General features: G+C 33.9%; 1 long non-coding RNA gene across 1 annotated transcript in view; it reads left to right on the top strand.

Moving 5' to 3' along the window:
* LOC102120514 (uncharacterized) overlaps positions 1 to 26,945 on the top strand; it is a 107,956-nt gene that overhangs the window by 56,173 nt on the left and 24,838 nt on the right. The window lies entirely within an intron of this gene.

Below are 26,945 nucleotides of genomic sequence, written 5' to 3'. Positions count from 1 at the left end.
AGATAGGAATTATGTCCATCACTCCAAATGGTTTCTTCATATGACATTATACTTATTTCCCCTTCTTTCTGTACATCTCACTGTCTGGTTCCAGGTTCCCTGACAACCAATATATACTTTCTGTCACTATAGATTAGTTTTCATGTTCTAATTTTTATATACATGCAATAATATTGTATATATTATTTTTAATCTATCTTCTTTTACTCAGCATAATTATTTTGAGTTTCATTCATGTTGTTGCATATATCAGAAACCCATTCTTTAATTGCTGAGTAGTATTTTATTCTATCAATATACCTAAACTAGTGAATTTATTCCTAGTTGGACATTTGAGTTGTTACCAGTTTCTAGCTGTTGCAAATAAAGTTGTCATGAGCACTCATGTACAAGTCTTGTGTGGTCAGACCCTTTCATTTATGTTAGGTAAATTTTTAGGAGTAAAATGGTGAGATCATAAAGTAGTTATATGTTTAACTTTTTAAGAAACAGCAAAGTGTTTCACAATTTGTTTGTACTATTTTACATTCTCAACCAGTGTATGACAGTTCCAGTTCCTTCATGTCTTCACTAGTTCTTGGTATAGATAGCCTTTCTAATAGATGTGCAGTGGTATTTCATTGTGGTTTTAATTTCATTTATCTAATTACTTTTAATATTGAGCATTTTTATGTGCTTATTTGTAAACTTTATATTTTTGGGGAGCTGGTGAGTTTACTTATTGAGTTATCAGAATTCATTATATTTTAGATATGAGTCGACAATTTTTCTTTTACAAAATGTTTAGTTTTTCTGCATCCCTTCCCATATGAATTTTAGAAACTGCATGTAAATTTCTACAAAACATATTCTGGGATTTAAATTGGAATTGTGTTGAATCTATAGATTAAATGTTGTAATTAACATTTTAGCAATTTGAGTTTTCCAAACAATAAATATATCATATGTCTCAATTTATGTAATGACTCCTTTACATTTTTCCTTCCATGAAATCTAATTTTCAGTGTGCATGCCTTGCACATCCTTTTTCAGATTTACTCTCAAATATTTCTTATTTAAGTACCATTGCAAGTGATATTTTTTCAGGTCTTCTATATCCTTAGTGATAGCCTGTCTATCATTCTGCCTAACTGAAAGAGGAATTAAAGGAATTGTAGGAGAAAGAGAATTGAAATCAGTGGTTATAATTGTGAATTAATGTATTTCTCTGTGTAGTTCCATCAGTTTTTGTTTCTTGTATCTTGAATCTGCCAATAGATTCATAAACATTTACGATTATTATGTTCTATCAAGGGACTGATTTTTTTAGCATTGTTAAATTACCTTATCCCTGGTAACACTTTTGCTTTGAATTCACTTTGTTCCATGCTAATATAGCCACTGTCATATTCTTTCAAATAGCATTACTATTATGTATAGTTGTCCACACTTTACTTTAAGCTAATGTTGTTTATATATTTAAAGAGCCTATTCCTTTCCCAATGCATGTTCTTGGCGATTTTGTCAAAAATCAGTTGGCTATATATATTTGGATATATTTCTAGGCTTCCCATTCCACTTCATTAGTCTATTTATTTATTTATTTATTTATTTATTTATTTATTTATTTTGAGACGGAGTCTCCCTCTGTCCTCCAGGCTGGACTGCAGTGGCGCGATCTCGGCTCACTGCAAACTCCACCTTCTGGGTTCACGCCATTCTCCTGCCTCAGCCTCCCGAGTAGCTGGGACTACAGGTGCCCACCACCACGCCAGGCTAATTTTTGTTTTTATTTTTAGGAGAGATGGGGTTTCACCGTGTTAGCTAGGAAGGTCTCGATCTCCTGATCTCGTGATCCACACGGCTCGGCCTCCCAAAGTGCTAGGATTACAGGTGTGAGTCACACCAGGACAATCCTGTTTTGGTAACTACTGCTTTTCAGTTATTTATATATTTAAAGTGTATTTCTTACAGAGAGATTATATTTGAGTCATGTTTTTTTTCACGCAATCTGAACATCTCTACCTTTTGTTTAGTACATTTAGACTATAATATTTAATATAATTGCTGGTGTACTGAGGTTTAACTCTATCATTTTTTTCTATTTGTTTTGTATTTTTCTCAACCATTCATTTTCTTTCTTCTTTTCCCATCATTTTTGTGCTTTTTATATCTTCACCATATTGCTTTTATTGGTTTATTATCTGTAATTCTTTTTTATTTTTAATTGACAAAATAATTGTACATATTTATGAAGTACTGTGTGATATTTGGATACATATATACAAAGTATAATGATTCAATCAGGGTAATTAACACATCCACCTCCTCAAATATTTATCATTTCTTTATTTTGGGAACCTTCAAAATCATCTGTTTGAAAATACACAATGAATTATTGGTTCCCTACAGAGCTGTAATATTGTATCCATTAAACAACCACCCTCTCGCCATTTCTGCTTTCTTCTACCCTTCCAGCCTCTTGTAATCACTTTTCTATCATCTACGTCCATGAAATCAATTTTTTTAGCTTTCATATCTGAAGGAGAACATTCAGTACTTATCTTTCTGTGCCTGACTTATTTCACTTAACCTAATTTTCTCCAGGCTCATCCAAGTCACAGTAAATGATAAGATTTCAACCTTTATTTATGGCTCAATAGTATTTCATTGTGTATATATATCACATCTTATTTATCCATTCATCTGTTGATGAACTCTTAGGTTGATTTCATATCTTGGCTATTGTGTATAGTGCTGTAAGAAACAAGGAAGTGCATATATTCCTTCAATATACTAATTTTTCTTCCTTGGACATATACCCAATAGTGGGATTGCTGGATCGTATGGTGGGTCTATTTTTAGTTTTTAGAAAAACATCCATACTGTTTTCCATAATGGCTGTACTAATTTATATTTCTACCAGTAAGGTATAAAAGTTTTCTTTCTCTTCCTCCCCATCCACACTTATCTTTTGTCTTTTGGATAGTGGCCATTCTAACTGCAGTGAGATGATATTTCACTGTGGTTGTGATTTTCATTTCTCTGTTCAATGATGGTGAGCATTTTTTCAAATAATTACTGGCCATTTACATGTCTTCTTTTGAAAAATACCTATTTTGATCAATTGCCCATTTTGAATTATTTGAGATTCTTTATTTTTTATTTTTGTTATTGAGTTCTTTGAGTTCTTGAATACTCAGGAAGTTAATTCCTTGTCAGATAAGTGGTTTGACATTTCTTTCATTCTTCAGGGTGTCTCTTTACTCTGTTCTTTGTTGTGCAGAAGCATTTTGGTTTGATTTGGTCCCATTGGTCCATTTTTGCTTTTATTGTCTATCCTTTTGAGGTCTTATCCCAAAAATATTTGCTCAGACCAATGCCCTGAAGCATTTACCCTATGCTTTCTTATAGTAGTTTCATAGTTTCAGATATTACATTTAAGTCTTTCATCCATTTTGAGTTGATTTTTGTATGTGGTGGCAGATTGGGATCTGGTTTCATTCTTCTGTTTATGGATATCTAGTTTCCCAGCAACATTCATTTAAAAGTCTATTCCTTTCCCAATACATGTTCTTGGCGATTTTGTCAAAAATCAGTTGACTATATATATGGATATATTTCTAGTTTTCCTATTGCACTTCATTAGTCTATGTATTTGTTTTTATACCAGCACAATCCTGTTTTGGTCACTACTGCTTTTCAGTATGTTTTTAAGTCAGGTAGTATGATACCTCCAAAATTGTTCTTCTTGCTCAAGATTGTTTTGCCTATTTGGAGTCTTTTGTTTTCATTCAAATTGTAGGATTGTTTTATTTTCTATTTATTGAAAATTGTCATTTGTATTTTGATGGGGATTGCATTGAATGTGTAGAATCCTTTGGCTAGTGTGGCCATTTTAACAATATTAATTTTTCTACTTTATGAACATGGGATGACTTTCCATTTTTGTGTGTCTTCAACATATTTCATCTGTGTTTTTTGGTGTCCTCATCTTGTTTTGGTGTGAGGGAAATGCTGCCTGTATACATTGAGTTTAGAAGAGAGAGAAATTCTCTCTTCAATTTTTTTAAATAGTTTGAGAAAAATAGATGCCAGTTCTTTAAATGTTTGATAAATCTCAGCAGTAACCCAATTCAGTCCTGAGCCCTTCTTCGTTGGGAGACTTATTACTGATGCAATCATGTTACCTGTTATTGATCTGCTCAGGTATTCTATTTCTTCCTGGTTCAATCTTGGTAGGTTGTATGTGTCGAGGAATTTATCCATTTCCTCTAGGCCTTTCAATTTATTGGCATATACCTGGTCATAACAGTCTGTAATGATTCTTTGGACTTCTGTGGTATCAGTTGTAAAGTCTGTTTTTGTTTGTGATTTTATTTATTTGTATCTGTATCTTCTCTCTGAGTTAGTCTAAGATGACTGTAGTTTTTTCTTAATATAATTAATGGTGTGTCAATTTTGTTTATCCTTTCAAAAACACAACTTTTTGTTTTGTTGATATTTTGTATTGCTTTTTCATTCTCAATTGTATTTATTTCTTCTCTGATCCTTATTGTTTCTTCTCTTTTACTAATTTGGGTTTTGGTTTGTTCTGGCTTTTTTAGGTCCTTGAGGTGCCTCAGTAGGCTAAACTCTACTTTTTTGATGTGTACATTTATTGCTATAAACTTTCCTCGTGGTCCTGTTTTTGCTGTGTCCAATAGGTTTTGTTATGTTGTATTTCTATTTTTATTTGTTTCAAGCAATTTTAATTTTTTAAAAAAATTTCTTCATTGATCCATTGGATGAAGCATGTTATTTAATTTCCATGTGCTTGTACATTTTCAAAATTTCTTCTTATTGATTTCTAGTTTTATTTAATTGTGGCCAGAAAATATACTTGATATGATTTCAGTATTTTTTAAACTTGAGATTTGTTTTATGGTATAACATATGGTCTCTCCCAGAGAATATTCCATGTGCTGATAAGAAGAATTTGTATTCTGCAGCTGTTGGATGAACTGTTCTGTAAATGTCTCTTGGGTCCATTTGGTCTATAGTATAGTTTCAACCTAATGTTTCTTTGTTAATTTTCTGTCTAGATGATAGGTCCAGTGCTGTGACAAAGATGTTGAAGTTCCCAACTATTATTGTATTGGAGTCCATCTTTCCCTTTATATCTGATATTTGTTTTATATATCTCAATGCTCTTGTGTTAGGTGCATATATATTTACAGGTCTTATATCATCTTGTTAATTGTTCCTTTTATGACTTTATAATGATCTTCTTTGTCACTTTTTACAATTTTTTTAAATCTAAGTATATTTTTGACTAGATGGACACATGATTTTTATTCTGTCCGAAAAGACTTTCTTTTATTTTTTCTTGTAATGCTCTTTGCTGGAGAAATATCATTCATCTTAAACATTTTTATTGGTTATAGAACTCTGAATTGTCAGTTATTTCTTTCACATTTTGTTCTACTGTCTACTGTCTTCTTGCTTTCATTGTTTCTTCTGAGAAATACACTATCAAATTTTATTTGTTACAGTTTTCCTATATTTGTTTTTAATATTTCCTCTTTGTTACTAGTTTTGAGTATTCAATTTTGATGTGCCTTGGTGTTTTCTTCAGTGTTCTTGTTGAAGTACTTTTTGGATATATAAGTATATTGTTTTCATCAAGTTTTTAAAAAATGGCAATTATTTTCTCAATATTTCTTCAAATAATTTTTGCCCCCTCCGTTTTATTATTATCAGAAAAGCTGTGGTCTTCATATGTCCTGATTTCAAATTTATTTCAAAGCTACAGTAATTAAAGTATTATGGTCCTGGCAGAAACATATAGACCAGGCCGGACATGGTGGCTCACACCTGTAATTCCAGCACTTTGAGAAGATGAGGTGGGCAGATCACTTGAGGTCAGGGGTTCGTAACCAGTCTGGCCAATATGGTGAAACCAAGTCTCTAATAAAAATAGAAAAATTAGCCAGGGTTGTTGATGTGCACCTGTATTGAGAGAGGCAGGAGAATTGCTTGAATGTGGGAGGTGGAGGTTGCAGTGAGCCAAGATTGTTCCACTGCAGCCTGGGTGACAGAGCAAGACTCCATCTCAAAAAGAAAAAAATATATATAATTAAATTTTAAAAATATATAAAATATATATTTCATATGTGTATGTGTGTATATATACATACACACACATGCACACACATATATATACACACACATACACACACACATATGAGAAAGGAATAAAATAGACTGCCCAGAAATAACCCTCATTTATCTCATTTATCTGGTCACCTGATTTGCAACAACAGTGTTAAGATTATTTAATGAGGAAAGGACAGTCTTCTTAACAAATTGTGTTGGGGAAATTGAGTATCCATGTGAAAAGAATGACACCAAACTTTCACTTTATATTTATATACAAAAAATTAACTCAAAATAGATTCAAGACCTATTATGTAAAAGCAAAAACAAAACAAAACAAAAAACTCTTAGAAAAAAAATCATAGAGGAAAACTTCATGACATTAGGTTTGGTAATGATTTATTGGACATAACACCAAAGCACAGGCAACAACAACAACAAAAAAGGTAGGTAAATTGACCCATCAAAAGTAAAACTTCTACAGAGAAAAAAGGGTGCAATCAACAGTATTAAAATGCAATACACAAAGTAGAATAAAATATTTGCAAATTATACGTCTGAAAAGAGGTTAATACATCAAATATGTAGAGAACTTTTACAACTCAGCAATAACAGCTACAACAAAATAAATAACTAAATTAAAAAATGGACATGGGGCTGAAATACACATTTCTCCAAGAAAGATATACAAGTGGACAATAAACATATGAAAAGCTGCTCAACATCACTAATCATTAAAGTGATGCAAATGAAAACAACAATGAAATTCTACCTCATCCACTAGTATGGCTGTTTTTATTATTTTTTTAATTCCAGAAAATCACAAATGCTTTTGAAGATGCTGAGAACATTGAACGCTTGTACATTGTTGGTAGAAATGTAAAATGGTGCAGCTATGATGTGAAATAGTATGGCATGTCCTCAAAAAAATTAAAAATGGGATACCATATGATCTAGTCATTTCATTTCTGGGTATATACCCTAAATAGTGTAAAGCAGGGACTCAGATAGATGTTTGTACATTCACATTCATAGCAGAATCATTTGTAATAATTCAAATGTGAAGGCAATCCAAGTGTCCATTGATAGATGAATGGATAATGTGGAACATACAAACAAGAGAATATTATCAAACCTTAAAAAGGGAAGGAATTCCGACACATGCTGCAACATAAATGAACCTTAAGTACACCAGGTTAAGTGAAACAAGCTACTCACAGAAGACACATATTGTATAATTCAACTTATCTAAAGTATCTAGGGTAGTCAAATTCAGAGAGACAAAAATTGAATGGTGATTGCTAAGGGCTGGTGGAGGGGAAAATGGGACATTTTTGTTTCATAGGCCAAACTTTCAATTTTGCAATGAAGAGTCCTGGAGACGGATTGTGATGATGATTATATAACAATGTGAACAACTTCATACTACTGCAATGGACAATTAGTAATGGTTAAGATAGTAAATTTTATATGTATTTTACCACAATAAAGAAGAAAAATAGGCTGTGGGATGGATTTGGTTGTAAGCTTTAGTTTTCCAGACTCCTGATCTAAAGTAGTAGTTTAACTAATACATGTTTATATGTCTATAGGGTAGTGGTGTGGTTTTTAATCTTCACTGCTCAAATGTGTTCCCAAAACATTCCCATAATAGATTAAGTGAAAAATGCTAAAGAAAGTTCTATTATAAAACGGGAACAAGTAGACTATACCAAAGACATAGAAATGAATTATTAATTGTACCTATTAAGACTGGCAAATGAATCCAGATTAACTCTTTCTGAATTTCTATCACTGACTCTCTTCTCATGCAAATCTTGATTCTCCTTTACTGTGGTACTTCTATTGGTTCTTATAATAACTTCACCACTTAGGATGCCATCACTTCATAACACCTCATATTTCTCCATTTGTTCAATGGCCTCTCTGTTCAGGCAGCCTCATCTTTATAGCAGGAACAGACAAATGTTTAGGTCCTTGTTAATTATCTAAAGAAGTTACGAATATTGGAAATGAAAAAGCAACAAAAGAAAACTGGAGAGAAGAAATATTTGTTTCAGAAAGTAAATAAAATCTGATTATCTTAGTGGGGGAAAATAAAGCAAAACAAATAAAAAACTCCTTCAAAGTAATCCATATATCCATTTCTTTTCCAGGGTTATTTCCTTTACCACGTCTTCAGAGTTCCCTTTCAGTGAGAACAAGTGCATTACATTGTCTTATTGGGCCTTTCCTTTTGCATTACATGTGCTTAAATTAGTTTTATAAACACATTTATACAAATTTGGGGAAAAATCAGCCATATTCAGATAAAGACTATAATATATATTGAATTGGCAGGAAGAAAAATCAAAATATTAACTTGATTCAAATGTGTATAAAATCAGAAAGTAGCATGATATACTGGAAAATAAAAAAGGCATTATTTATCCATGCCAAAGGTAGCACTACATCTTATTTTCTTTTTCATCCTCCAACACAGTTACTGAATATACCACTAGTAAATACATTGAAACTTCCTGTGACTATGGTGAAAAGATTTTATCTACATGTATTAAAATATAAAGGAACAGCTTTCCCATAATGAAAAATCTGATTGAGAAATCTTGCAAAACTGTCTGCTCTTGATTTTTTTCTCAATTGGAAATGTATAGTTCTTAACTGAATTTATGTTCCGAACTTTATTTTTATTATTGTTCTCTGTACATTTTGGAAATATGTGTGTGCTAAAATGAAGTTGCTCTGACATTTAGAATTTTTGTTTGCTTGTGTGTTTCTACTCTAAAAGCCATATGCTAGAATGATTTCATTTTACCAGTAACATGTGGCCCATAAAGCAAATTGCTGTGACCTTTTTACTGCTATATTTTCTTAGATAAGCCAAAAATCTCATTTGCCTACTAAGAAAGCAATTTATTTCTTAGTTGAACTGTAGAAAAGGTAAAACACTAGATATGGAGTAAAATAGTTATTATACCCAATTTCTAAATTAGCAGATTCATTCCATTACTGGTGCTAAAAGAAATAATTCAACCCCATGTTGCAGATTCTTGATATAATTTCAGGCATTACAACATGAAATATTTTATAATATATAATTTAATTCATAGGAAAAACCAAAACTTACAACACTGTTCAAGGTGTAAAAATCAGCAGGTATACAGAGTTACATTTATATTTTTAAAACCTGCTGACATTTGTTATTACATCCTACATTCAAGAGATCCAGAAATTAGTCTTCCCCTTAAGAATCAGTGTATGATGCTTATATTTAGTTTCCTGTGGCTGCTGTAACAAAGAGCCACAAACTAGGTGGGTTACAAAAGTAGAAATTTTTTCTCTCACAGTTTTGGAGGCCAAGCATATGAAACCAAAGTGTTATTGGCAGGGCTGCATGGTCTGTGAAGACTCTGATGAGAATCTTTTTTTTTTTAAATAGCTTCTGGTGCATCCAGATGTTCCTTGGCTTGTGGCTGCATAATTCCATTCTTTGCATCTGTCTTCACATGCTCTTCTCCTCTCCGTTGGTGACTTCTCCTTTTCTGTCTGTTGTAAAGATCATTATCATTAGATTTAGGGCCCACAAATAATCCAAAATCTCAAAATTTTTAACCTAACTGCGTCTACAGACAATGTAGTTATTCAAGTCCCTGCCCAAGCATCACAGAACCCGTAAGGTTAGGCTTGTGAAAGAGAAAATAGCTTAATAGCAACAGTAGCTCTCACAGCATCCTATGCTTTCCTTTCATTGCATTTGCAATAGTTTGAAATTATGTAGTTTGCAATAATATGTAGTTACATATGATTTTTTATAGAAATAAGTGGAGGTAAACACTTGTCATCCTTTCTAGATTGTGAACACCAACAGAGGAAAGAGTTTATGTACTTTGCTTAGCCATGTGTCCCCAGTATATAGCACAATACCTGTCTACAGTGAGTGCTATTTATTAGAGGAGTGTAAATATAAATAAACAAGATTTTTATCACAAATATCTTTGGAAATAATTTAATAATCTAGTACAATGATATTATTTGCACTGAATCTTAGAACATACATAAGCATTAAAAACAAAATTTATGGTATGGTTTAATCATATGCCAGAGGTAACAAATTTCCTATGTAAGTCTCAGGTTTATTAACATTAAACGTTGAGAATTGTAGGAAAACCAAAAACAAAAAAAATACTAAACCTCTTATTGAATGAAAATTTAAGAACAGTAACAAACTATGTCTTCAGATATGAATGAACATCTTTGAAACTCTTACATTAGAGAGCTTCTGTGTTGTGGGAAGTCAGGGACCCTGAACGGAGGGAGTGGCTGAAGCCACAGCAGAAGAACATAAATTGTGAAGATTTCATGGACATTTATTAGTTCCTCAAATTAATACTTTTATAATTTCTTATGCCTGTATTTACTGCAATCTCTAAACATAAATTTTGAAGATTTCATGGACACTTATCACTTCCCCAGTCAATACCCTTTTGTTTTCCTATACCTGTCTTTATTTTAATCTCTTAATCCCGTCATCTTCTTCATAAACTGAGAAGGATGAATGTCGCCTCAGGACCCTGTGATTGTATCAACTGCACAAATTGTTTGTAGAGCATGAAATCTGTACATCTTAAAAAAAAAAGAACAGGATAACAGCAATGTTCAGGGAACAAGAGAGGTAACTTTGAACTGACCGCCGGTGAGCCGGACGGAACAGAGCTATATTTCTCCTCTTTCATAAGCAAATAGGAGAAATATTGTTGAATTCTTTTTCTCAGCAAGGAACATCCCTGAGAAAGAGAATGTGCCCCTGAGAGTAGGCCTATGAACGGTCCCCTTGGAAACATGTGCAGTCTTTTATGGTCCAAGCAGAAGGGATGAAATAAGCCCTGGTCTCCTGTAGTGCTCCCAGGCTTATTAGCAGGAAAATTCCCACCTAATAAATTTTGGTCAGACAAGTTGTCTGCTCTCAAACCCTGTTTCCTGATAAGATGTTATCAATAACAATGCATAACAATGCATGCCTGAAACTGCATTAGCAATTTTAATTTTTCCCCATCAGGTGGTCCTGTGATCTCGGTCCTGTGATCTTGCCCTGACTCCATTTGCCTTGTGATATTTTACTACCTTGCGAAGTATGTGATCTCTGTGACCCACACCCTATTCGTGCACTCCCTCCCCTTTTGAAAATCGCTAATAAAAACTTGCTGGTTTTACAGCTCGGGGAACATCACGGATCCTGCCGACATGTGTGGACACCCAGCTTTAAATTTCTCTCTCTTGTTCTCTTTCCCTTTATTTCTCAACCCAGCCAAGACACTTAGGAAATAGAAAAGAACCCACGTTAAACATCAGGAGTGGGTTCTCCCGATACTTCTATATTAGTACCATAGCCAGAAATAAGGCTGGACAGAATAAGAACAATTCACACATTATAATAAAAGCCCACCTCTTGTTTATATTATTTCAATAGGAAGGTGAAAAGAGCAAATCAGAAGCAGCTGGCAAGCAACTGCCAAATAAAAAACCATAATCTAGTTTATTAATATCCTGCTGACCTTATTTTTGCATTACTGCGAATCTGTAGTGGGAAACCGGTGGTAGAATGCTTGCTTTTCTAGCATCATGGGATCCAGGAAAATAAGTATGTTGGCAATTATGGATATAAAGTCCTTATTTTAATTCTATTAAATTGAATTTCTACTTTGGATTTTAAAAATCTGTATTTCAGAAGTTGGTACACTGAACAAGCATTTAAAATTTTTAAGAATAAAGCAAAGCTAGTGCTAAAGACACATTTTCATGTTAATAGTTTCTGCCACTACCTTATCACTGAAAAATACATGACAAATATAAAATTATTTAAATTTAATTTACCTGAAACATTTTTTTTAATTATAGAATAAATAAGGCAATAAAGAATTTTGTTCATCTAACTCCCACTTCAACTCACCTCGTTATTTTCATGCCATCTTCACCAGTTTTAGGAGACAAGTGTTTGGTTAAATAGAAAACAGAAAAAGTGAAAAACTCTGTTGACACAAAAACATCAGGTTATGGTATAAAAAGAAGTTCTGACTCCATGCAGACAAATATAGACAATGGAAGTGGGAATGAAATGTTCTAGGATTAAGGGAAAGAAAGGAAAAATCAATGTTCAGAGCCTGATTAGAGATTCAGACAAAGTAAAGAACTTTTAAAAATTATACCGTATTCTCTGAATACTTATGATTATCCAATAATATTTTTATATTAATGAACCACTTCTTTTCCAGATACCGCAGGGCATAATTATGGGATCAAGCTAATTTCAATCTATTCTCCATTTAAATCACATTTTCTGTTCTTGTTACTACACAAATGTCTTGTTAATGATTCTGACTTTGTCTGAGCTTGGTTCTGGGTTGTTAGGTCAAGAATTATGAGCCCACATTTGGGTCTCAGAAAAACTGAGCCATGATTTTAATAACCTATATTTCAAATTAGGTATATATATAAAAATATAATGTTTTTAAAGAGAATCCTCCTCTTCTGATAACAAAGATTAAAATTTGTTTTAGAAAAACACTAAATGTTGGTATCCTAACAAAACTTTTTTCTGTATTGCATATAAGTATAATTATTTTAAAGTTAATTTTGTACCAGGTACTGTACAGACCTTAGAAATACCAAAATAGGCCAGTCATGGTAACTCATGCTTATAATCCCAGCACTTTGGGAAGCTGAGGCAGGAGGACCACTTGAGCCCAAGAATTGGAGACCAGTCTGAGCAACATGGCAAAAACAGATCTCTACAAAAAATTCAAAAATTGGCCAGGCATGGTGGCACACACCTGTTGTCCCACCTACTTGGGAGGCTGAGGTAGGAGGTTTGATTGAGTCCCGGAGGTCAAGGCTGCAGTTAGCCTTGACCATGCCACTGCACTCCAGCCTGGGTAAAAGGATGAGATCCTGTATCAAAAATCAAAACAACAACAATTATAAAAACAAAAAACAGAAATACAAAAATAAATAGACAATTGAATTCTTGCCCTCAGGAATTCTCAGTTCAGTGAGAAACATAGATATGTAAGATGTTAATAATTTCAAAACAATTCTACTTTAGATATGAGGTTTCAGAGAGAGAGTGATTGTTTCAGACAATCACCTAATTTCCAGAATGGTTTTATTCTGTCCTCATGACCCATCTGTCTACAAATCTGTCCAGCAAACAACAGAGATGGCTGATTTAGTCACTCATCCTAAGAGTGCATGCCAGCTCGACCAACACAATGCCTGGAATTTCCAGCCTCCCACCATTTCTAGATGGTGGATGGAACAACGGATTATGTGACATTGGATCTGGCACCAAGTAAGGTGTCAATTGTAAGACAGCAATGTAAGGTATCAAATGATGCAACCTGCAAGGGCAGAGATTTAGTTTCCCATGGGTGAACTTTGACCAATGGAAAACAGGAAATGTGGTGGAACATTTTATTTCCTTCCTTTCTCACTGCCATGCACTTCTCCAAAGAATGGCTATTCACGTAGTCTTTCCTAAGGATCCTGCACAATGAGCAAAGGCATCTGCTGGGTGACCTGCTGCACTTTTCCTTGACTCATAGTGAAGCAGTAGTCAGCAGAGTAACATAGAATTACTGATTGCTTCACATAAAGTATTAACTCCTTAACTCTTGCATTAGATTCTATTTCCTAGAGGACCTGAGTTAAGGTGATTAGCAATGGTGTGGTTTTACACAATATAGCCTCGAGATGGAATTTTATGTTTAGATTGCCTATTTATCTGAAAGAAATAGGGACTCCATTTCTTAATAAGAAGGATTCTAAAAATTCCTGTCACATAAAAATATTTCACTTTTTCTTTCACCTGTGGAAAGCTGAGATAAAGGGCAGGAAAAGGGTGTGGCATTGAGAGGTAAAATAGCAAGTAAGAGTGACATTTAAATAGCCATGAAAATTTAAGATTATGGACTAACCTGGCTGCTTCTGTGTTTAGAAGCAATTAGAGTTTTAGGTAAATAAAAATGATAGGCTCAGAAAAGTCAATTGCCAACTCAAAGCCTGTTTTGAAAGCCAGAGGGCTACAATGACACTTTTCAAACAAAATTATATTTATTGCAGCCTTAAGAGAGACTGTTTTACAATTTAGGCCCCCATGTGATTATAATGAGAGCAAACCTGCAGTAGTTGTGCAGCCTTTATAGATTTTCTATATCTAATTCAGGCAACTGAAAAGAAAAAGGTCAATCTAGGATGCATGGAATTGGAGGTATTTGGATGGACCTAATTATCCTGAGCACTCCTTGCTGGAAGAAGCAGTTTTGTATTTCTTGCCTGAAAAGCCCAGCCTCCCTTTATGTAAAGAAAGGTTAAGTATTTTACGAAATTGGTGCCTTGTAGATGCTTGTTCTCCCTGAGAACTACCACACTAGCCTTTATTGCATTTGGGTTCATCACCAACTATGTTCAACTGGAAAGGGCAAATACAAGACTGTTATAGAAAAAATTAATAAAACTATGCACAAAAAAATAATTCCCAGTGCTGGAAAAAGCCTGGTAAACACAGCCAGGAGCAGATATATATATATATATATTTATATATATATATATATTATATATATACACACACACACATAACTATATCCTGTCTATATAGTTATATATATATCCTCTATATTATATATATATATATATATATATATATATATATATATATATATATCCTGGCTATGATTTTTTATATATATATATATCCTTTGAGAAATGACTAAATGCTCCAGAGGGGCCCAGATGTTATCTCCTTCACCTAGCAGTTAAAAATGCACTGGTAAAGTGGGATTCAGCACTTCTGAAAACCAATGCTGGCAGCTAACTACTATAAGCTAGAGTTTTTGGAGAGGGATGCCACCATCAGCTTGAACTCCCTAATATCAGTGGAGAATCACATAATTCTGTAATGCAAAGCTAATGACCATCAGAAACAAAGGTAGACATAATTACCACAATGGACTATAAAGTCAAAGTGACAATCATAGAGCTTTGAACCACAGGAAACTATGGCAGTGGCTAATGGAAATTCTTAGGAAAGTTTTTAGATATCTGGGTGTCTGGGACATACTGAAATATCTGCTTTGATATAAATAAAATGCTGTTTTATTTGTATAACCAACCACTTAGAAAGAGGTAGAGTACCTTTGGAGCCTCTTTGGACTTTGAAGGCAGCATATATTTCAATTTGGAATATTGTTCCAAACATTTATTGGGCAACCAAGCAGCATGGGAAATTTGAATGAGTTACAGAGCAAGATAGAGCTTTGCAGTAGATTTAGGCTATCAGTGCAAAGTTCTTTGATTCACGTGTCATATGATTTAGCAGATCTATGGTGCCAATAATACTCTAAGTAATAATATCGACACATTCAAATCTAAAAGTCCTAGCATTCTGGATCAGGGGTATGTGGTCTGTGGCCAGAAAATAATCTATTTGTAGAAGTCCTTGTGTCCCATTGTCACTGGATTGAGTCTCAGCTTCTGACCATGGGACACACCAAGACTGTATGACCTGAAGTTTATATCATGAGCTGGGTCAAAAGACTGTGTGACTGGAAGTTTATGTCATCAGCTAGATGCTATTCTCTGGGTAAAAAGGTGTGGATTTACAACAACAAACTATTGTGTGCTGGAAATGGTATACTGAGGACTGAGTTTGTGCAGGTCCAGAATTCACAAACAAATCATCTCAAAAGGGTGGCGTAGACTGGTGGTCTACTGCTACATTACTAAATTTCCCTCACTCTTCACTGATGATCTGTTCCCTTTGAATAATGAACAGAAGAGGAACAGACTCTGCCAGATTCACAGATCAGCTGGCATAATATGTTGGTGCTGTCATAGATAGTTGTCATGGATAGCTGAACATGGATGACTGCCACATGACAATTCTATCCAACTGCCTGTAAAAGATGGTGTTGGAAGGGAAATCCGTAAGAGTAAAGAGCTGTGGGAAAACTTGGCCACCCACTTCATGTGGAGGGAGCACTTATCTAAGGTACATTGTAGAGTGACTCATGGGCAAATTTAAATGGTTTACTGATTGATCAGGATCCTAGGAGACATAAAGCGGGAAGAAGAAAGAGACAAGAGCATCTGAAGTAATATATGTAGATGAACTTGGGCTTAATGTGTGATGGAAATGGGCTTAAAGTGTGAAAATAATTTATTAGCTTATTGTAGCCACCCAAAGATCATATTCTTCCTAGTGGGCTCTGAAAAAAAACATATGGAAGACCTAAGTTCTGTGTACATATAATCAGGCATTTTCCTTTCCAACCACGCCAGTGCTTATGGCAAGGTCTCATGGAAAGAACGTAAATTGCATAGGCTCAGCAATGCCTTTTGCCCATTTTCCTTTACTATGACCTATTTGAGTTTTGCCATGCTGAGTATGTAACCTACCAGCAGCAGACACCAATACTGAACACTGAAAAATACACCATTCATTGGTTGAACACGTGACTACTGAATTGCAAGGTGATAATTTCTAAAGCTTGTTACCAGGGAGAAGGAAAATGGAAATTTACCCCTAGGGAACTTGATTTAAAAAACCCTACAGCTATAGGTGTTTTTTCCCTGTCTGTGGTACCTTTATCAGCACCGCCATCCCAGGGATTATCCATCCACATGATACCACACTTCTTACTTCAGTCTAAGGAACCTGTAGTGCAGAAAAGGATACATGGCAACATGCTTATTAAAATGACATTTTTGACCACATTTCCCAACACTCAGATACTGTTGACATGTTAAAAATATGGAATGATTAAAGACACAGTCAAGTTGTCAAAAGTGGGAAAAAATACTGTTCAGTTGGGATACTGTTCCTTATACCTGAAGTTGCTGTTTAAGCAGTGAATTGATAATAGGTAAATGCTACTTTGTCTCCTATTTCTAGAATACATTGACCCAGGAACCAAATATTGTGAAGATGAGTGGCCTCTCTTTCACTGTTATACCAGATCACGTACTACCACACTGTTCTCTCACTTGAGGAATTTGTTCTTTTTCTGTAACCCTGGGGTTTTCTAGGTAAGAATTTCTGGTTCCCACAAAGATAAAACTTCCCACTGAATGCAAGTTCTCCAGGACAAGGACACATATAAAATTTGTACTAAGCTGGAACTTGTGACTATTATCTGGTCACTTTGAGCTCCTCATGTGGTGGAACAATGCATAAAGAAACGAGTTACATCACTAGTCCAAGTCATAGATCGATAGTACTTAAGGATCCAGAGTTGCCCCTACACTATAAAGATGAAGATGTTTAGAACTCAGGAAATTCACTGATGCTTCTCTTTGTTGTTCCTTGTTCAGTAAAGAAAACCAACAAGTGATAACAATCACTACAACACAGTTAGGATAAGGATAGCAAGAATTCCAAAAAATAAGAATGAAAATATGGCAAATGTAAGCCAGACCATCTGACATACTAGCAAAATATGTGGTGAACTAAAATAGGTAGAGGCAAGGACAATGATGAATGTAAGTTATGATCACAAGACCATATAAAACAGCAGAGACTGTATCTTATTTTGTCATCTCCCTTGCTAAAGCCTTCTAGGATATTATAACTGGCCTCCAACTTGAAGAATGGTGTCCATCCCCTTTGAGAGAAGGAGTGAGAATATCTTTATTCTCATAAAAAAGTGTAAGCTTAATATTGTAAAATGGAATCTATATACCATGGGAAGACATAAGTGCATTGAGTGGCACAAGAAGTAGACTGTATCTGACAAATCTTATTTGCCTATTTTGTTTTCCTTTACTGATTCTTTCCATCTGAATATACCTTCTACCTCTTGGACCATGCTGCCACAACTACAGCATAATCACTTGTTCTGAGACACCAAAGCATAATCAACCTGTGTTTTTTGTTTTGTTTTGTCTTGTTTTGTTTCTGGATCTTCTCACCATTTTCAATTTTTAGTGAAATGCCATAACAGGGTTTGTGGCATTATAAAATAATGAATAATCACCTATGTGATTCTCCAATACAAATTGGATGTGAGGAGTGGTTACTATTGCATGAGGTAAACTTCAACCAATTGGTAATAGGAGATAAGAGGGAGTTTGGAAAAGAAATTACCCTTCCTTCTCTTTCATGGGATACTCCAAAAGGCAGTTGTTCATTGGTCTGCATGCCAAGCAAATGTGACTGTGACCTACCTTTGTCTTGCAAATTGATACTTTTATAATTTCTTACACCTGTCTTTACTGCAAACTCTGAACATAAATTGTGAAGATTTCATGGACATTTGTCAGTTCCCAAATTAATACTTTTATAATTTCTTATGCCTGTCTTTACTGCAATCTCTGAACATAAATTGTGAGGATTTCATGGACATTTATCAGTTCCCAAAATTAATATTTTTATAATTTCTTACTCCTGTCTTTACTGCAATCTCTGAATGTAAATTGTGAAGATTTCATGGACATTTATCACTTCCCTAATGATACCCATGTAATTTCTTATGCCTGTCTTTATTTTAATCTCTTAATGCCATTATCTTTGTAAGCTGAGAATGTATGTCACCTCAGTACCACTATTGTACAAATTGATTGTAAAACGTGTGTTTGAACAATACAAAATCAGTGCACCTTGAAAAAGGACAGAATAACAGTGATTTTCAGGGAACAAGGGAAGATAACCATAAGGTCTGACTGCCTGCACGGTCGGGCAGAATAGAGTCATATTTTTCCTCTTGCAGAGAGCCTATAAATGGACGTGCAAGTAAGAGAGGTATCACTGAATTCTTTTCCCAGCAAGGAATACCCTGGAGAAGGAATGCATTCCTGGTGGGGGGGTTTATAAACAGCCACTCTGGGAGTGTCTGTCTTATGCAGTTGAGATAAGGAATGAAATATGCCCTGGTCTCCTGAAGTGCCCTCAGGCTTACTAGGATTGGGAAATTCCAGCCTGGTAAATTTTCGTCAGACTGGTTCCCTGCTCTAGAACCCTGTTTTCTGTTAAGATGTTTATCAAGACAATACATGCACAAAGGGACATAGACCCTCATTAGTAATTCTAATTTTGCCTTTGCCTTGTGTTCTTTATTGCTCTTTGAAGCATGTGATCTTTGTGATCTACTCCCTGTTCATACACCCTTTCCCCTTTTAAAATCCCTACTAAAACTTGCTGGTTTTGTGTCTCAGGGGACATCACAGACCTACCAATATGTCATGTTACCCCCAGAGGCCCAGCTGTAAAATTCCTCTGTTTGTACTCTTTCTCTTTATTTCTCAGACCAGTCAACACCTAGGGAAAATAGAAAGGACCTATGTTGAAATATTGGGGACATGTTCCCCCAATATGCTTCCACACATGAATTTTGGAGAGGACATAAACATTCAAACTGTAGCAAATAATCTTCTGGATAGCTGTGTGTGACCTATCCCAAACTTTTCTGGTAATCAACTCCCTATTCTACATTAAAATTCATATGATTAAATAAAAATCTTTAATTTTGTAATACCTAACACAAACTCTACTCACACTGATTTGTCCTAACCTAAAGGTGGGCATCTGAGCCAGACTAAGCTAATCTGAGTTCCTTCTTGGGCATTTATGAGCTGAAATGAAGAAAGACCTCAGTCCTGTGAGCTGAAGGTATAAGTTATAAAACCCAGAAATTGCCATTAACTATGTTTTCTGTCATAAAAAATATTTTTAATTGTAGGGAGAGAAAATTTGATGAGTATAAAGGAGCAGAGGTGAGAAATTGAGACAGATACTTGATTTTTGCTAATGCAGTTTCTAGTCATTGACAAGGCTGACTTCTACCTTTTCCCTTAAGGCAGGCCTGATACAATATTTTCAGTCAATAAATTTCCAATTTTGCTTAAATTAATTTTAATTGTACTTTTATTAATCATATCTAGAAAAAAGGATTATATAAGCACTTAGCCCTGTCATTATCATATAGAATTTGCTTCATAAATGGCAATACACATATTTGTAAAATAGTTAATTCATTAAAAATAGTAAAAGGTAAAATTTTCAAAAATTTTCTGGGGCATACACGACAATTTTGTATAACTGCTCATTGTAGAAACACTTGTGTATTAACTACAACTCTAAAGGATTATTTGCGAGAATAATCTCCCTAAGGGATGAAACAGCTAACAATGGAGTCAAATAATGAGAAAGATGGATATTGACTTGGATGAGATCTCTTTCAACTCTTTCCCTGCTAGTGGGTATCCTAGCAGAAAGTGGCAAAGAAAATCCTAAGACATTTTCTAAAGAAATTATATATATATATGTAAATTAAAGATAATTTCCAGGCCTTTGGTCTATATTTCATCATTTCATATGTTGACTTTCAGTGTCAAAGAAATGTTCAGCTTGAGTATTGGAAATTAAATTTTGCAGAAAGAATGTTTTCAAAGTTAAATGGATATAGGAATGTGACCACATAAGATGAAGCAATCTACTATGTCTTCAGTGACATTAAGGATTATTATCTTCAATTTTTGCTGCTAAAATAGTATTTGGGCATAAAAAATATATTCAGAGAAATAAACAAGTGAATAGCTGAGAAATTGTCATATAACAGTGACAGTTACAACATCATTTTATTGAACTTTGTACATTTTACACTCTCCTAGAAAAAAAATTAGAGATTTATAAAAAGCCATTGTTAAAGTATAGTAAATGTTACAACACTTAATTTTATCGGGTAACTTAGTTATGTAACATAATATGATAGCAAATGCATAGTTAGCTCACAAAGCCATAATTATAAACTTGGAGGATGAAACATAAGTTTTCTTAATATATGAAAGACAATGTATTCTTCACTTGAGACAGAAGAACGTTATGCTCTCGTAATCTATGCTTTCAACACAACCACTCACAAAGAATGATTAAGAGACAGTTATTTGAAGATGATTACTGGAATCTAACTGATTATACAAGCTAAAGCACATACTAAAAAATATTGTTAATTTTGGCATTTTGAATTCAGTTAAAATCAGATTGAAGGATTTGCCCAAAAAGGAAATTAAAACTCCCAAATGCAAGAAAATAGTGCATTGTTGAAGGAGGTGTTCAAGGAAGGTACAGCAACAAGATATGGCAACATTAGAATCTGCCATATCTTCTCGTGTTTCTTATAAGAACACTCACTCTCTAAGACAATTTCCATCAGTTCTTAAGCATCTCATCCCTATTTACTAATTAATTTCTCCTTTCTCTACTAAGCCCTTTCACTTGTATCCTTGGAACACAAAGTTTATGTTCAGCCATAATCTCCCTGGGTACATTTCCTTCTCCTAGCCTCAGCTGGCTATGATGCTTGAAAACATATCCAAGTTCCCTCCCACCACACACAACACTGTGCTAGACCAGGGGATGGACCATACAACTTCCTTTATGGCCACCACCCAAACATTGCCATTTCTATCAATTTTCCGTCTTATAAAACATGAGTTCTGTTGAAAATTGTGTCATCCAAGTACATCACAATTACAACCGTTGCTGTGAGCTCTCATAGTCATTCTTTCTCTTCACTGAAGGCTTAAGCACTATGACTGTTTTATTTCTCCACAGCTGCATCTATCCTCACATTCAATACATATTGTCTATATTGTTGGAAATGACACATCTAATACTATGGCCTCTGTGGTCCTTTGACCTCTTCATAGCCAGATACCTTTTCTTCCATCTCACTCCCAGGGTACCACAGCCTCCATCTCTCTGCATGAACTTATCTGCTTATCTCTCCATTTTCTTTGCAGCTCTCTCTTGCTTCCTTTGATTACTCTCCTTTCTGTTTCTCAAACAGGAATATTTTTATACATTATAAAGACTGAATTGGGCTAAAGGACTATTGCCCAGTGAAAGATGTTAATAACATCATATTTTACAGGCTCCTTAAATTGCCCATTGTAAGAAAAGTTTATTATTTGACTTAAAATAATAAAAGGAAACAACACAATTTTAAGTAGTATACATAACCCTGGGCAACAATCCTGACCGAGATTTTGGCCTTGTCTTTTTAATCATTTTCATTAGTCCCAACACTAATGGGAACACTGCTCTCCTCCCAAGCCTACAGTTCATATTTGTTAGATTTTTTTTTATTTCTAACTTTCCCTCAGAGGTGAGGGTTCAAGTTAGGCATCTCTGCTGGTGCAGGTACTAGTCTAGCCTTCTAGAAACTATTATTAAGTTTCCACAGTTCTGGGCCTGTTGACATCTTATTTTTGGCTTTGAATCTGGACTCTTTCAACTGAACAATCCACCTGTGATCCAGTCCAAGTTAAGATCTGATGAGAGGATCTGGACCTCTCTCAACCCCTCTGTTTCTGAGGTTAAGCTTTTGTTTTTAATATGTGGAGATTCAAATTAGCTGCTTGTTGAAGTTCAGAAATAAAGTGGTGATACAGTTTGGCTGTTTCTGCACCCAAATCTCATCTTGAATTATAGCTCCCATAATTCCTACATGTTCTAGGAGAGACCCAGTGGGAGGTAATTGAATTATGGGGCAGGTCTTTCTCATGTTGTTCTCCTGACAGTGACTAAGTCTCATAAGATCTGATGGTTTTATAAGCTCTCTTGTCTGGTGCCATGTAGGATGTGTCTTTGCTTATCCTTTGCTTTCTGCCATGATTGTGAGGCCTCTCTAGCCACATGGAACTGTGAGCCCGTTAACCCTTTTTGCTTTTTAAATTATGCAGTCTCGGGTATGTCGTTATTGGCAGCATAAGAACAGACTAATACAAATGGAGATTTCCTGCTTTCTTTTAGAGTTTAAGATAACCTGTTGACTCTTTAGTCAGATGGAGATCTGCTGGTCTCTATGAGTTTTAGTAACTCATGTGTTTTACTATGTTATTATTGTTGTAGATATATCTGTATCTAATTTTTTATTGTTTTTAGAGACACAACTATTACAATAATTGTCCTAGATCTGAATGTGTAAATTCGTTATCTTAATTCTTATGTTATGCTTTATGACTAGTTTCTTCTCAGTGTAATTACAGTTTCCTTATAAAGATTTTTTTTTTTACGATACCAACAAACTGCCCAAATATAACTACGTATGTAAAATAATAGTTGCATCTTTTCCTTTGAATTTTAAGTTTATTGTGTGTATCCAGTATTTTATAGAATATAAGCATTATTAAAATATTCATTTTCATTTTTCATTACTTGGAAATTGTCATGTATTTCTTGCTATTTTATTTATTTTATTTTATTATAGCATTGTATGTTTTTATCATGTACAACATACTGTTTTGAAGTACACACACTCACACACACATACACACACACATTGTAGAATGGTTAAATATTATAGCAGTTTCTCAAGAAACTAAAAACAGAACTACTATATGATCCAGCAATCCCACTACTAGGTTTATATCCAAAATAATTAAAATGAGCATATTGAAGAAATATCTGCACTCTCATGTTTATTTCAAAACTATTCACAATAGCCAAGACATGGAATCTATCATTAGTTCTCCTTTAATTATTTGGTAGAAAACATCAGAGAAGCCATTTAGTCCTTGGCTTTTCTTTGTTGAGGGCTTTTTGATTATTGATCCAGTGTCCTTAGTTGTTATTGGTCCATTCAGGTTTTCTATTCATGATTCAGTCTTGGTAGGTTGTATGTTTATATGAATTTATCCATTTCTTCTAGGTTATCCAATTTATTGATATATTATTTTCCAAAGTAGTGTCTTATGAGTGATTCTTTGTTTCCTCCTGTGGCATCCATTGTTGTGTCTCTTCTTTCATTTCTAATTTTATTTGTTTGAATCATCTCTCATTTTTTCTTAGTAACTGTAGCAAAACGTTTGTCTATTTTGTTTATCTTTTTTAAAAAATGACAGTTTTCTTGATGCTTTATCTTCTCCATTTTATTCATTTCTGACCTAATCTTTATTATTTCCATTCTTCTTCTGACTTTGAACTTAGTTCATTCTTTTTCTAGTTCCTTAAGATCTATAGTTTAGTTGTTTATTTGAGCTTTTTCTTCTTTTTTAATGTAGGCACTTATCACTATACAATTTCCTCTTAGAGAAGTGTACTGAGAGTATTTCCCTCTTAGAAAAATACTGCTTTTTCTGTATCTCATAAGTTTTGATATGTTTTCTTTTTATTGTAATTTGTCTCAAGATGTTTTCTATTTTTTTCTTTTGATTTCTTCATGTTCCATTGGTTTTCAGGAATGTTGTTTAATTTTCATGTATTTGCGAATTTTCTAACTTTCTTGCATTATTGATTTCTAGTTTCATTCAGTTGTGATGGAAAAGGTAATTAATATGACCTTAATCTTCTTGAATTTGTTAAAACTTGTTTGTGACCTAAAATATGATCTATCCTGCAGAATGTTCCATGTAGTCTTCAAGAAATTATGTATTATGCTGCTGTCTGGGGGAATATTCTCAATATGTCTGTTAGGTCCATTTAGTCTGTTGCTTTGTTGAAGTCCCATATTTCCTTTTTTATTATCTCTCTGGCTATTTTATCTATTGTTGAATGTGTGGTAACAAAGTCTGTTTGTACTGCTATTGTATTGTGGTCTATTTTTCCTTTAAGTTCTTTCAATGTTTGATTTATTAATATATATTAAGTGCCACTAATAGGTTCCAAAATCCCAACAAGAATTCTTTATATATCTGAATCCAAATACTTTTTCTGATATAATTATTATGAATTTTTTCCCTAGTCCATGGCATATATTATTCATTTCTTAATAATTTAGTTTGATGAGCAGAAATGTTAAGTATTCATTGGAATCAAATATGAATGTTTTTAGGCTTAGAGTTTGTGCATATGTGTGTGTACTATCTATAAAACCTTTGCCTACCCTGAGTTGTAAGATTTTTCTAGAACTCATATGGCTCCAGTTTTTACATTTATATTTATGCTCAAGCACAAATGGCTTTTTTGATGGTATGAAATGAAGTCTAAGTGCATTTATTTTTAATATGTGCATTCAGTTTTTCAAGTACCGTTTGATGAAAATAGTATGTTTACCCTACTGATTTATATTGGTGTCTTTGTTGACAACTAATTCATGATATATGGTTCGACTTCTACAATGTTGATTCAATTTAAATGATAGTTGCCTGTTATTATGCAAATATGTCATTTTCTTTATTAATGTAGTTTTGTAGTTAATATTGAAATCAGGTAGATTTGAGAAAAAGTTAGATTTTTTTTTTCCTGTATGTTTTTTCTTCCTACTTTTTACATTGTTTTCTTATCTATTGTTTTCAGCAACTCGATTTTCTTTGAGGTTGCATTCTTTGGAATTTACAAAGCTTCTTGAAACTTTTAATTTAGAATTTGTAGTAAATATAAGACATTTTTTGGTAATTTTTTTTTCAGGTATTATATCTCCTACATATTTAAATTTTGTTTCAATAACTAAATATATTTTATTAAACCACTTGATATTGTGAATGTGATTCTATTCATCTTTTACAAAATTTGTTCTATTTTGTAGATTATATACTCTATTAGTCAGTGTTCTCTACAGGGACAGTACTATATATTTGTCATGTAATATTAGCAAGGACAAAGTTCATAGCAGTAGAGAGAAAGAAATGGAATGGTTTGGTAAAATGGACTAAAAATATAGCATACAAGTGTAGGAGAAAAATTAAATTGAAGCAATAATAGAAAAAGATATTTAGGATACAAATGTTTTTGAAGCCACCTAAGATTATGACTTCAAAAACTTTGTGAATTATAATGCCATTTACTGAAATGAGGACCCATGATTAGAAATCAAGGCACAATTGGAGATAATATGTACCTAATACCTGATATGGTGCAACTGAATCTGGAATTGTGTGGAAAGATGAGGGACGGAGATAGGAGAATAGCAAACATATAGATAGTACTTAAAACCATGAATCTGGATGAGGTGACTTATTAAATGAACACGGTGAAAATAATATCACCTATTTGTAGGTTTTTTCTGAGAATTGACAAAATTAATATAAAGTTACTTGAACAGTGTCTGATTCAATTAATGTTAGTATTTTTATTTTTTATATTTTAATAACTGATTATATGTGAGTAGTAAGAAATAGTAAGTTTTTTTTTGTTTGTTTGTTTGTTTTTTTGAGATGGAGTCTGGCTCTGTCACCCAGGCTGGAGTGCGGTGGCGCAATCTCGGCTCACTGCAAGCTCCGCTTCCCGGGTTCACGCCATTCTCCGGCCTCAGCCTCCCGAGTAGCTGGGACTACAGGTGCCCGCCACTGCGCTCGGCTAATTTTTTTCTATTTTTAGTAGAGACGGGGTTTCACCATGGTCTCGATCTCCTGACCTTGTGATCCGCCCGCCTCGGCCTTCCAAAGTGCTGGGATTACAGGCGTGAGCCACCGCGCCCGGCCAGAAATAGTAACTTAAAATATGTCAGTCTCCTGCTGCATAACCTATCACATTTGCATTATATAAGACTCTGAATTAGCTGAGTAAACTTCAATGTCTTTGCTAACATTATATCATTATGATTCTTACAGAGTTTCTATAAGGGTTAAACAAATTAATGCACATAAACATCTTGCAAAGTGTCGAGTACATAGTAAAATCCCCCTGTCTATCTCCCTTTCTATATCTAGAATATACATATATATACACACACATACACATTAGGCTGCATTAGAAATATTTTAGACTGTACTCTATATTAGAATGTATACATATTTTACATTCTTTATATTAGTAGACATTAGAATGTATACATATTAGAATGTATACATATTTTACATTCTTTATATTAGTACTGCCACTACTACTAACTATATGTTAG

Source organism: Macaca fascicularis, chromosome 5 (genome assembly GCF_037993035.2).
Source record: "Macaca fascicularis isolate 582-1 chromosome 5, T2T-MFA8v1.1".
Lineage (NCBI taxonomy): Eukaryota > Metazoa > Chordata > Mammalia > Primates > Cercopithecidae > Macaca > Macaca fascicularis.
This window is presented reverse-complemented; position numbering and strand designations above follow the sequence as displayed.